The sequence below is a fragment of the Haliotis rufescens genome, unplaced genomic scaffold (genome assembly GCF_023055435.1).
Source record: "Haliotis rufescens isolate VD_foot unplaced genomic scaffold, xgHalRufe1.0.p SCAF_2, whole genome shotgun sequence".
Classification (NCBI taxonomy): domain Eukaryota; kingdom Metazoa; phylum Mollusca; class Gastropoda; order Lepetellida; family Haliotidae; genus Haliotis; species Haliotis rufescens.
Genome location: NW_025963890.1, coordinates 13,709,079 through 13,720,977, shown reverse-complemented (window position 1 = coordinate 13,720,977; position 11,899 = coordinate 13,709,079).

Below are 11,899 nucleotides of genomic sequence, written 5' to 3'. Positions count from 1 at the left end.
GAAGTGGTAAACGTCTGAGACCTGCACCACTTCGGTCTTTCCTCCCACATTAAGCTGACACGCCGCGATATAACTGGAATACTGTTAAAAGCGGCGTTAAACCCAACTCACTCACTCGTAACAACACATGATTTATATGTGGCCACATACGGAGTTCCAACATAACCTTGGGTGCAGGTTCCGCGTGTGTGATCCGCGTTGTTGTTTCCTTCTCGGTATCTCCCAACATTGGCGTGACGTATCGCCTACCGTAATTACCTTGCCTTGCATGCGTGCCACTCATTACAATGAACAGGTCGTCTTTTAGTACCAGGCAAAACGCATTACGGAATACGTCTGAAATTTGATACTTTTCGCTGAGGTAGGCTGACATTCCGCGGCTGAATGGACCTTTTTCGAAATCATTCACACTTGAAGACTCCCAAATTGAATTAGGGCTGTCACGTTTTGGCCAGCGTCATCATTTCCAGTATCTACAAATGACGTTAAGCCCGCTGAGACAGTTAGCCTTGTTATAGCCGGCCTTGGGGGGATTTCGGTTGACGGAAATAGGAGAAGAAAAGTCCAGGGAAATCAAATCTTGTGTAGCATGCTTTGTGTAACTTGTGTGTGCTTATTCTTCCTTTGACAACTGATGTCTACATTGACTAAGACATGGAAGACGGTTGTATATGACGGTTGTCAATGTACTGTTCAAACGTTGGCTAGGTCTTCAACCTTGGCATGCAATATCGTTACATGACACTCATTAAAGAGGTGTATTTGATGTCAGACACCAACACAGGAAAAATATGACATGTGTATAAGATACTTAAAGGTTTCCAATAAACTGACAATTCAGATCAAACATCTGTGGGTTTTTTTCAAATTTACGTAAGGAACGTGTTTAAAATCTTTAACACTGCACTGCTTCGTAATATGTGTTTTATGTCTTGAATGATAGATGACTTATGTTCCAAGATGTAAAGCATTGATTGAGCTTCTCCAAGAAAGACTGCCACCAGTGTCCGGATATATACGTTACCATAATTAGAAATAGTCGTTTGGATAAAACACTATCACTGACAGGCGGGTTTCATGTGCCGTAATATCCCAGTCAGTGTCGCCTATTTTGTAATGACTTCAGCAGTCCGATTCATCGTTTGTTGAATATTTTGTTCATCTTTCAACTATAAGTTTCGTATCAATCACTGATACATACGATGCCCAGTGGTATGAATTTATAATATACATGGATTGTATTTAATTATCTCTTAAATGTGAGATCTTTGTTTTGCTTTTCGTGACGCCATTCTCGGAGTTAATTACAAGGTAAAATACATATGTTACCGATATATACTACTGGTTAGGTGTGGATAGATAAGCTTGGCATACTTAGATAGAACCTTTGCTGTCTACTGAAAAGTCAGGGAAGTTCTTCAAGTTGCAGCAGGGAGACAAGGAAGCGGTAGAAATGGCGAGGCGAGATATGTGACGAATATCTGGTACATACCTTACTGCATCTGGAAATACATGGTAAACGATGTGAGCCTAATGGTGATACGAGGGAAGAAAATGTGAACCTGTGTGTTAGAAGTTGATAGATTGGTGACAATTGTCTCCAAGAATTCTAGTTGGCAATTCAGATAAGTCATAATTTCATGACTCATACATACGTTACCATAATGCTGCTTTGTATATGAAGCTGCGTTAGGCTTTTGATCGATATTTTATTCTAGATTTCTCCTGATTAGTATTTTAAGATATTTTAACGTGGTTGGGTGAATAAGTTGGGTGGGTGGGTGGGTGGGTGAATGAGCTGCTTGGCTGGGTGGGTGAATGAGTTGGCTGGGTGAGTGAGTGGATGGGTGGGTCAATGAGTTGGCTGGGTGAGTGAGTGGATGGGTGGGTGAATGAGTTGCTCGGCTGGGTGGGTGAATAAGTTGGGTTGGTGAATGAGTTGGCTGGGTGGGTGAATGAGTTGGGTGGGTGGGTGAGTGAGTGGGTGGGTGGGTGAATGAGTTGGGTGGGTGGGTGGTTGAATTTTTGATTGAGTAGGTGGATGGGTGCTTGAATGGGTTGATTGAGTAAGTGGGTGGGTGCTTGAATGGGTTGATTGAGTAGGTGGGTGGGTGCTTGAATGGGTTGATTGAGTAGGTGGGTGGGTGCTTGAATGGGTTGATTGAGTAGGTGGGTGGGTGCCTGAATGGGTTGATTGGCTGGGTTGGTGCTTGAATGGGTTGATTGAGTAGGTGGTTCGGTGCTTGAATGGGTTGTTTGGTTTGGCGGGCGGGTGGGTAAATGGGTAAACTGGGTAGGTGGGTTGGTAGGTAAATTGGTTGTTTGGTTGTTTTGCTGGGTGAATGGGTAGGTGGATGAATGGGTTCATTGGGTAGGTGGGAGAATGGGTTGTTTGGCTGGGTGGGTGGGTGGGTGAATGGGATGTTTGGCTGGGTGGCTATGTGGGAGGGTGGGTTGTTTGTTGAGTAGGTAGCTGGTAGTTGATGAATAAATGGGTTATGTGTTTGTTTGGTTGGGTAAGTAGGATGCGTGAGTTGGTGAATAACCACGGTCTTATGCTACTGTGCTACTGTGGCAAACACCAGGATGTTTGCGAGATTATACCTGATTAAGAAGCTTGAAAATGCAGCGAATTATTGTGAATAAATGACAAAACTGACATCTTCCAAATGGAAGCCTCATTTCCGTGTGAGGGTCAATAATTTTGATGATATCCAGATTGTTTGATAACTGTGATGGAAGATGAAGGTCGACAGCGGCAACACAAACCCTTCCCGACACCCACTGGGTAGGAAATCACTTCCGGGACGCCAAGAGGAAGCAGTTTGAAAGGACAACGGTGGTTAGGGCCATTACTGAACGATGACTACGTATCGTGGCAATATATTTCGGCAATATAACTGTGAGGGATATCAAGAATACGTTTCACACATTGTTTCGAAAAGCACCAAATCGTTGATCGTGGTTTTCAAGAAAGTGGTAAATGACTAAGACACCACTTCTGGCATTCCTCCCACGCCATGCTGACACGCCGAGATTCAGATACTGTTCAAAGCGTGGTTAAACCAGACTTACTTACTCTTTGTTAACAGACCCGACATGTTTCGAGTACATGAACCAATTCTACCCCGAATCCCCACCAGGACAGCGGCAACACAAACCCTTCCCGACACCCACTGGGTAGGAAATCACTTCCGGGACGCCAAGAGGAAGCAGTTTGAAAGGACAACGGTGGTTAGGGCCATTACTGAACGATGACTACGTATCGTGGCAATATATTTCGGCAATATAACTGTGAGGGATATCAAGAATACGTTTCACACATTGTTTCGAAAAGCACCAAATCGTTGATCGTGGTTTTCAAGAAAGTGGTAAATGACTAAGACACCACTTCTGGCATTCCTCCCACGCCATGCTGACACGCCGAGATTCAGATACTGTTCAAAGCGTGGTTAAACCAGACTTACTTACTCTTTGTTAACAGACCCGACATGTTTCGAGTACATGAACCAATTCTACCCCGAATCCCCACCAGGATGTTTGCGAGATTATACCTGATTAAGAAGCTTGAAAATGCAGCGAATTATTGTGAATAAATGACAAAACTGACATCTTCCAAATGGAAGCCTCATTTCCGTGTGAGGGTCAATAATTTTGATGATATCCAGATTGTTTGATAACTGTGATGGAAGATGAAGGTCGACAGCGGCAACACAAACCCTTCCCGACACCCACTGGGTAGGAAATCACTTCCGGGACGCCAAGAGGAAGCAGTTTGAAAGGACAACGGTGGTTAGGGCCATTACTGAACGATGACTACGTATCGTGGCAATATATTTCGGCTTCCAGCAGTGATTTAGAGAAGGTTAATGGTGTTGAACACAGATGATGAAGTGAAATTCTAAAGAAAGGCAACAGACCTATGACCTAGACAGAATTTGAAGCCAAAAGGCATATCTGATCGAAGGATTTCAATCGAATTCAAACATTCCGGCAAATAATGCGTTTGGACCTTAATCTCTCTTCGTGGTGAGTATAGCCTTGTGGATCAGTGTTCGCTCGTTACGCCAAAGGGTTCGAATCCCCCCATGGTACAATGTGTGAACTGTGAAGCCCATTGTTGCGTTTTCCGCTGTGATATGGCTGGAATATTGTTAAGAGCGGGTTAAAACCATACTCACTCAGTACACGTGTGTTGCAATAATAAGTGTCACTACCAAAATTCTCGTGGCATCGATATGACCTCAACATGGCTTCAATAATTCCATTGTTTTCGGCGAACATTGTCCCAGCACCAACATGAAAAACAATAATAATATCAGCAATATTCCAGCTATATGACGACGGTCTGTAAATAATCGAGTCTGGACCAGACAATCCAGTGATTGACATCATGATCATCGATCCACGCAATTGGGATACGATGACATGCATCAGCCAAGTCAGCGAGCCTGAGCACCGATCGCGTTAGACAAGCATGGGTTGCTTAAGACCTATTCTATCCCGGATCTTCACGGGTCTAACTCGTTTCTGAACAGACAGTACAGGAAAGTTCAGACTTCATAGGCACGTGCAGACCCAGCCTGTGCACGTGTTGACCCAGCCTGTGCACGTGTTGATCCAGCCTGTGCACGTGTTGACCCAGCCTGTGCACGTGTTTAACGTTTGAAGTCGCAATGTATCAAGTTAAATAAGTCCCGATCATTAACAGGCAGCGGTATTATATCTGGAATGTTGTTGAGTGCGGCATAAAACAACAAACAAACAAACAACAGAACTAAATACATCTCTAATTTTCATACTTTACATTAATGTTCCTTTTAAAATACACTGCTTCGACGCGATAAGCTTCAGGTCTCAGGCTTCCATTACATTCATAGGATAGAAAGCAGACGCCACGAACATTTTCGGTTCTTGGAGGTTTTTTCTTCTCTTTCTTTCGCTTGTTATCATTGTCTAAAGTGACGACATCATTTTTTACTTTGGAGGTTCTTGTAAGGCTCGGAGAAAATGTTGTTTTTTTTGTTTCGAAGACGCACACAAAGAGTCTAGCAATACAATCGGAAACACAGAAACAAAAAACGTTGCCATAGTGACATGTTCTGCCAGTCAAATCCAAGGTTCTTTATTGGAACTATCGTGCGGAATGTATAAGAAACGGCTTTGTTCGTCGTCATGTTGAGCCTTTGAATATGTGGTAGCAAGAACATTCGGAAGAAGATATACTCTCATCCTGTTTGACATCAGCCTTGAATTTTATTCTATCGATTTGCCACACCGTGGTTGAATGTCGAACTGTAAACGCGATTAAAGATGCATGATGCGGTTTAGCAGTGTCAGCAGCCCTGCACTATTACAATAGGATGGCGATAAAGAATGTATAATGTATACATGTTCATTTATAGCGATAACGAAAAGAAAGGAAAATGTATTCTGAGTGTGCACAGTGGCGTGTGTGAGTGAGTTGGGTTTAACGCTTACTTGAACAGCACAGTTCTAGCACGGCATGTCAGCTTGATGCGGGGGAAAAGCCTGAAGTGATCTCAGACCACGTTGCTGACACCCACGAGAATCTGTTTGGTGCTTACAAACCTAGAAACTCAGTCATTGCCCACCTAACACAGCGGGTGTTACGGCGTTAGGCCTTTTATAAAAGAAATTGTTGGTTTACGAGACCGACCTACAAAACAACACTGACTTTAGAAAGTTTTTTCTTTCTAAATTCAGTTTTGTTTTGTTGCTCTATTCTTTCTAAATTCAGTTTTGTTTTGTCGGGTTTTTCTTTCTAAATTCAGTTTTGTTTTGTTCATTTTTCTTTCTAATTTCAGTTTTGTTTTGTTGCTCTATTCTTTCTAAATTCAGTTTTGTTTTGTTGGGTTTTTTCTTTCTAAATTCAACTTTGTTTTGTCGGGCGGTCTCGTAAACCAACAATTTCTTTTATAAAAGGCCTAACGTCGTACGTGAGTAGTGAGTAAAACCAATAGACCTGTGACAAAATTAATTTTGGCAAACAATGTTTTACAATTAGGTGACATTAAAACTTACCGAGATTGTGTCACCGCTGTTCGTAAGAAATGGTGTATAACGTATAATAATCATAATGCTATCAAAGAAAAACAATCAATTATCTTTCGGTATCATTTTGCAATCGCACTTCCGTGATGCTTTTTATTCATCTGGAAGTTGAAGAAAGAAAATACGACCACTTAGATTCAATTTTAGGCAAATTGTTTTGTAAACTAACTAATAAAAAATATAAAGCCTGAGAAAGGTGTTTTTCACAAAAATACAAAATAATGGAATATGAAACGGAAAATGATTAATCTCACCAAATATTAATTAGACTGGAGAAATCGTAACAACAATATATATTTTCAGAGACTAAGCGTGAATATAAAGCCTGAGAAAGGTGTTTTTCACAAAAATACAAAATACTGGGATATGAAACGGAAAATGATTAATCTCACCAAAGATTAATTAGACTGGAGAAATCGTAACAACAATATATATTTTCAGAAACTAAGCGTAAATATAAAGCCTGAGAAAGGTGTTTTTCACAAAAATACAAAATAATGGGATATGAAACGGAAAATGATTAATCTCACCAAAGATTAATTAGACTGGAGAAATCGTAACAACAATACATATTTTCAGAGACTAAGCGTAAATATAAAGCCTGAGAAAGGTGATTTTCACAAAAATACAAAATAATGGGATATGAAACGGAAAATGATTAATCTCACCAAAGATTAATTAGACTGGAGAAATCGTAACAACAATATATATTTTCAGAAACTAAGCGTAAGTCTAAGGGCACCCCTGCAATCAACGTTTATGCAGAAAGCCAATGACGCATCAGCACAATATGTCGGTGTTAAGGTGAGATAAGAACTAGTATTTTCTGACCGTGAGTAATGAATAACTATTGACAAATTTCATATCAAGCTGATAAGGAAACCATGTCTCAACAAGCTAACCTACTGGATTTGAAAAGCAATGGTAAATACACCCGGTCTGTCACAGTTAGTCCACGAACATCTGTCGCTGTTTCGCCGTATGCCAGACGGTGAAATGTCGAACAATAACACATGATGTGATTAACACGCGTGTGGCGGTACCAAGAGAGTACATTTTATATACGATCATAATCAATCTAATTAAAATCAGATCTTAGTTCTCGCTAGCGCCTGGTTTAGATCCGGGTTAGAACTGGTCTTAGCAACCCATGCTTGTCGTAAGAGGCTCTCCCGTGAAGATCCGGGGTAGAATAGGTATTCAGCAGCCCATGCTTGCCGTAAATTGGTAAAAGGCGACTATGCTTGTCGCAAGAGGCGACTAACGGGATCGGGTGGTCAGGCTCGCTGACTTGGTTGATGCATGTCATCGTATTCCAATTACGTGGGTCGATGCTCACGATGTCAGTCACTGGAATGTCCAGACTCGATTATTTACAGACCGCCGTCATATAGCTGGAATATTGATGAGTGCGGCGTTAAACAACAAACAAACGTAAGAGGAGACTAACGGGATCGGGTGGTCAGTCTCGCTGAAAGGGTTGACGCATGTCATCCTATCCCAATTGCGTACCAGCATGTTAATCACTGGATTGTCTGGTCTAGACTAGATTACTTACAAACCATTGTCATATAGCTGGAAAATTGCTGAGTGCGGCGTAAAACAACAGACAAACAACAGACCATTAGGTTTTCTGGAGTTGGGGGCGGGGGGGGGGGGGGATTTTTCTTTTAGACCGAATTTTTTTGTAGTCACTGTTTCAAGACAGGATGTTTTTTTGTCTTTTTTCTCAGAACATTCCCCCTTTCCAGTTATCTGTTATTGATTTCAATTTTTTGTAAACTTCGAGGACAAATTAATACTTTCCAGCATTATCTGGAATAAATTACTGTTTTAAAAAATAATCCCAAACCCTCCCAAGACAGTTGTTATCGGCCCTGACATGTTCCAGCGCACCTGCACATAATCTACAGGGCAAAGAAAGTATACCCCAATGTTTGATGGTGGAAAACATGAAACAAACAAGAGTGAGTGAGTTGGGTTTAACGCCGCTTTTAACAGTATTCCAATTATATCACGGCTTAATGTAGGAGGAAAGCCCGAAGTGATGCAGGTCTCAGACGTTTAACACTTCGGTGAAACCCACGAGCACGGGTATGGTGATGACAAACCTAGAAACATAATAGGAGCGAACCGGGATTCGAACCCACAATCATAGGTTTCTGGCGTGCCCAAGGGACGCAACTCTGCACAGCGAATCGCGGCGCCTTAGACGACTGGGCCACCCGTGCCCCCGAAACAAACACGAAATGGATGCGATGATGATGTATTTGATACGGGTTTCATGGGCGATATTACAATTATCACATCAAGGAGTAAATCACAACAGGTGACGTGCACATGACGTCTCAAAGAAATTGGGATTCGCAATTTCACAGGACACTGCAGTGGAGTGTGAATTTTTAAGTGTATGCTTTCTTTTGCCCGGTAGTGTACTCTTGCGTGTGGGCGTTTTGTAATATAATTTGCAATATGTTTCAAAATATACACATTTTCGGTTTCATATTACAGCTATTTATATCTGAAGGAGGTAATATGATGCTGTGTGTGTCTATTTGCCGGCGACATATCTTCTACAGTATGAGGTCATTAACATCGACTTGATGAATAAGCAACGAGATACTTAGAGCTTGAGTGTGAGCAGCTTTAGCCGATAGTCGGCGGAAACCATTGTTTTTGTGAAATGTCGATCAGCTAACCCATGACATTTATGTTTTTTTGTCAGGAATGTATGTTTGAGACAATTTAGTTGTCAGGATAAGGAGACGAAAGAATGTGGTTTTGAGTTTATATATATGTTGATAGTATTCAATTATTCCAGCTGATTATGGCTGAGACGCATTTTCAGACACATTTTCATAAAAGGATTCTGAAAATAGTACGTTATTGTTTAGCTGGTACGCTTTTTCCGGTAAACGGTGGTTGTTTGTGTGTTTGTTGTTTAACGCGGTATCAGCAGTGTTCAGTTATATGACGGCGGGCAGTAAATCATCGATTCTGGCCCTGACAATCCAGTGATTGATATTATGAACAACTAACCACATCGTCGAGTACGATGAAACACAATGAACAAAGTCACCGAGTCTGACCCCCGATCGCCTCTTGCCAAAAAGCATTGGTTGCTGAAGACCTATTCTAACCCGGATTCCTTAATATGTATTGCGCACTGGCATTGATAAAAGAAGTTTATATGAAAACATTTTCGAAGCGAAGATTAGCACAGGTGTATTCGAAGTAAAAAAAATCTGAGCAGATGTGTTTAGATTATCTAAATTGTACGTTTTCTGTTAAAATGAAAACTGTTTACAACAATTTGGTATTACTAAAAGAAGCAAACGTAAAATCATTATGAAGCTCACTATTACACAGCATCACTCCAAACGAAATATGCATTTTTCATCAAGCTATCAAATGCAAAACTTTTAACAAGATTGGTTGGTTTTGGAGTGTTTTTGTTTAACGCCACTACGCAATATTCCAACTATATGACGGCGGCTTGTAAATAATCGAGTCAGGACCAGTTAATCCAGTGACTGATATTATGAACAACAACACCTCAGGGTCACTTTGACACGCCATCAACCACATCTCTGAGCCGGACCACCCGATCTATGAAATAAAACTCGCCTCTGGCGACCTGCACAGGTTGGAAGTGGCCAGTTTGAACCCGTATTCTCCACTGTCGCTATGTTGTTATCCATAAAGTTGTACGTTTTCGTATTGAGGTAAGGTGAAATGGGGTTTAAAGTCTGTCCAAGATTATTGCACCATAATAGCAACGTGCATGCACTTATGAGTGTGAGTGAGTGAGTTGGGTTTAACGCCGCTTTTAACAGTATTCCAGTTATATCGCGGCGTGTCAGCTTAATGTGGGAGAAAAGCCCGAAGTGATGCAGGTCTCAGACGTTTACCACTTCGGTGAAACCCACGAGCACGGGTATGGTGCTGACAAACCTAGAAACATAATCGGGGCGAACCGTTATTCGAACCCACAATCATAGGTTTCTGGCGTGTCCAAGAGACGCAACTCTGCACAGCGAATCGCGGCGCCTTAGACGACTGGGCCACCCGTGCCCCCTCATGCACTTATGTGTGTATGTGTGTGTGTGTGTGCGTGCGTGCGTGCGTGCGTGCGTGTGTGCGTGCTTGTACAAGTCCAGACCAATACCGATTTTATAGCTAGCTCACTGAGATACCATGCCGCAGTTTAACATGAATACCCCACTCAGACACATTATACTGTCTCCGACCCGTCCAGTCCTTGTTTTAGCCCCTTAATGCCGAGATCCAGGCTGGGTAACAACAAGTACTATCTTTTACATATTTTGGTATGACACGACCGGGGATCTAACCCCGACTCATCCGCTCTACCACTAGACAACAGAGCCGGTCGTTTTCGTAAGACCGCTCAACATCAAGAATGCCAATCAAACCGTTTGATTATAATGTTGATTAGATCAACAACGTCTGTCCGCACCAATGACCTAACACGTCCGCCATGGCCTCCCAGCAAATAACTGAATAACTGAGTCGCTGTTATAACACCGTTGTTCTTGTGAGTTGGTCCTCACCCACGCATACCCGGACATACGTCTGCTCTTTGCTGAGATCAGCATGGCAGTCACCTGGGACTGGGTTTTCTGTAGACATTTCAACTCCCGACATCATCTTAACATAAGTAAATATTCCAGCAAATGCATTACCAGTGAGAAAAGTAACATTCATTATTCATTCTGTCTATCTTTTACTGGCACACGGAAGTCTCAATGGTCTAATGCAGGGTAATTTGCTGTACAAAGTTGTATTTACATCGTGCTGACGACTCCATTACTCACAAGCCACTGTCTGGAATATTAACAACTAACAAAACAAAACTTTCAGCACCATGTATCTCGGTTTTTGGTAAATATTTCAAATATTTAACGCTAAGCATTTTTTCTCTGAAACAAATAACTCCAAAAAGTTCTTCCACAAGACATTTTTTTGCAGGAAATCCAGCATGCCCAAGGGATAATTAATTTGGGAAGATAAAGCAGTGGCAATGTTAACTTGTGCCAGTATTTTCTATACAAATGAAAACATGGCCAGTCCACATGACTGGAAGTTACTTGTTCATGTGTAGTACAGATATCTTCCTCCATTGTCCTTTACAAAGAAAACTAGAGGAGAATATAACTCTAGAGTGAGTGAGTATGTTTTTTATGCCGCTTTTAGCAATATTTCAGCAATATCACAGTAGGGGACACTGGAAAATGGGCTTCACACTTTGTACCCATGTGAGGAATCGAACCCAGGCCTACATACTACACTGTTTTTGCTTGGTAATGTTTCTAGGTGGCTCAGTGTTAGCTGTAACCCTCACTCCTTATAGTTCCATCCCTTATATTATACTTCGGGGCATAGATGGACAAAGTGTCTGGGCAACACATTATACTGTGCAGATTTTGTTGTTCTGTTTATCAAGGGTTTGAATCGAACATTCACCCACATTATGATCCTTGTTTGTTTGTTTTTTAATGCCACTCAGCAACATTCCAGCTATATGACGGTGTCTGGACCAGACAAGCCAAAGACTGACATCATGAGCATCGATTTACACAATTGGGATACAATAACATGCATCAACAAGTCACAACCTGACCACCCAATCCCACTTGTCACCTCTACTACAAGCATAGTCGCCTCTTATATATAATAAGACAAGCATGGGTTGCTCAAGACCAAGATCTTCATGGGTGTATAATCCTTGTACCCAGGAGAGCCTGACAACAGCAGGCAGGGCTGATACACAATGTAATAATCTGGCAGGAATCATCTTCCTGTG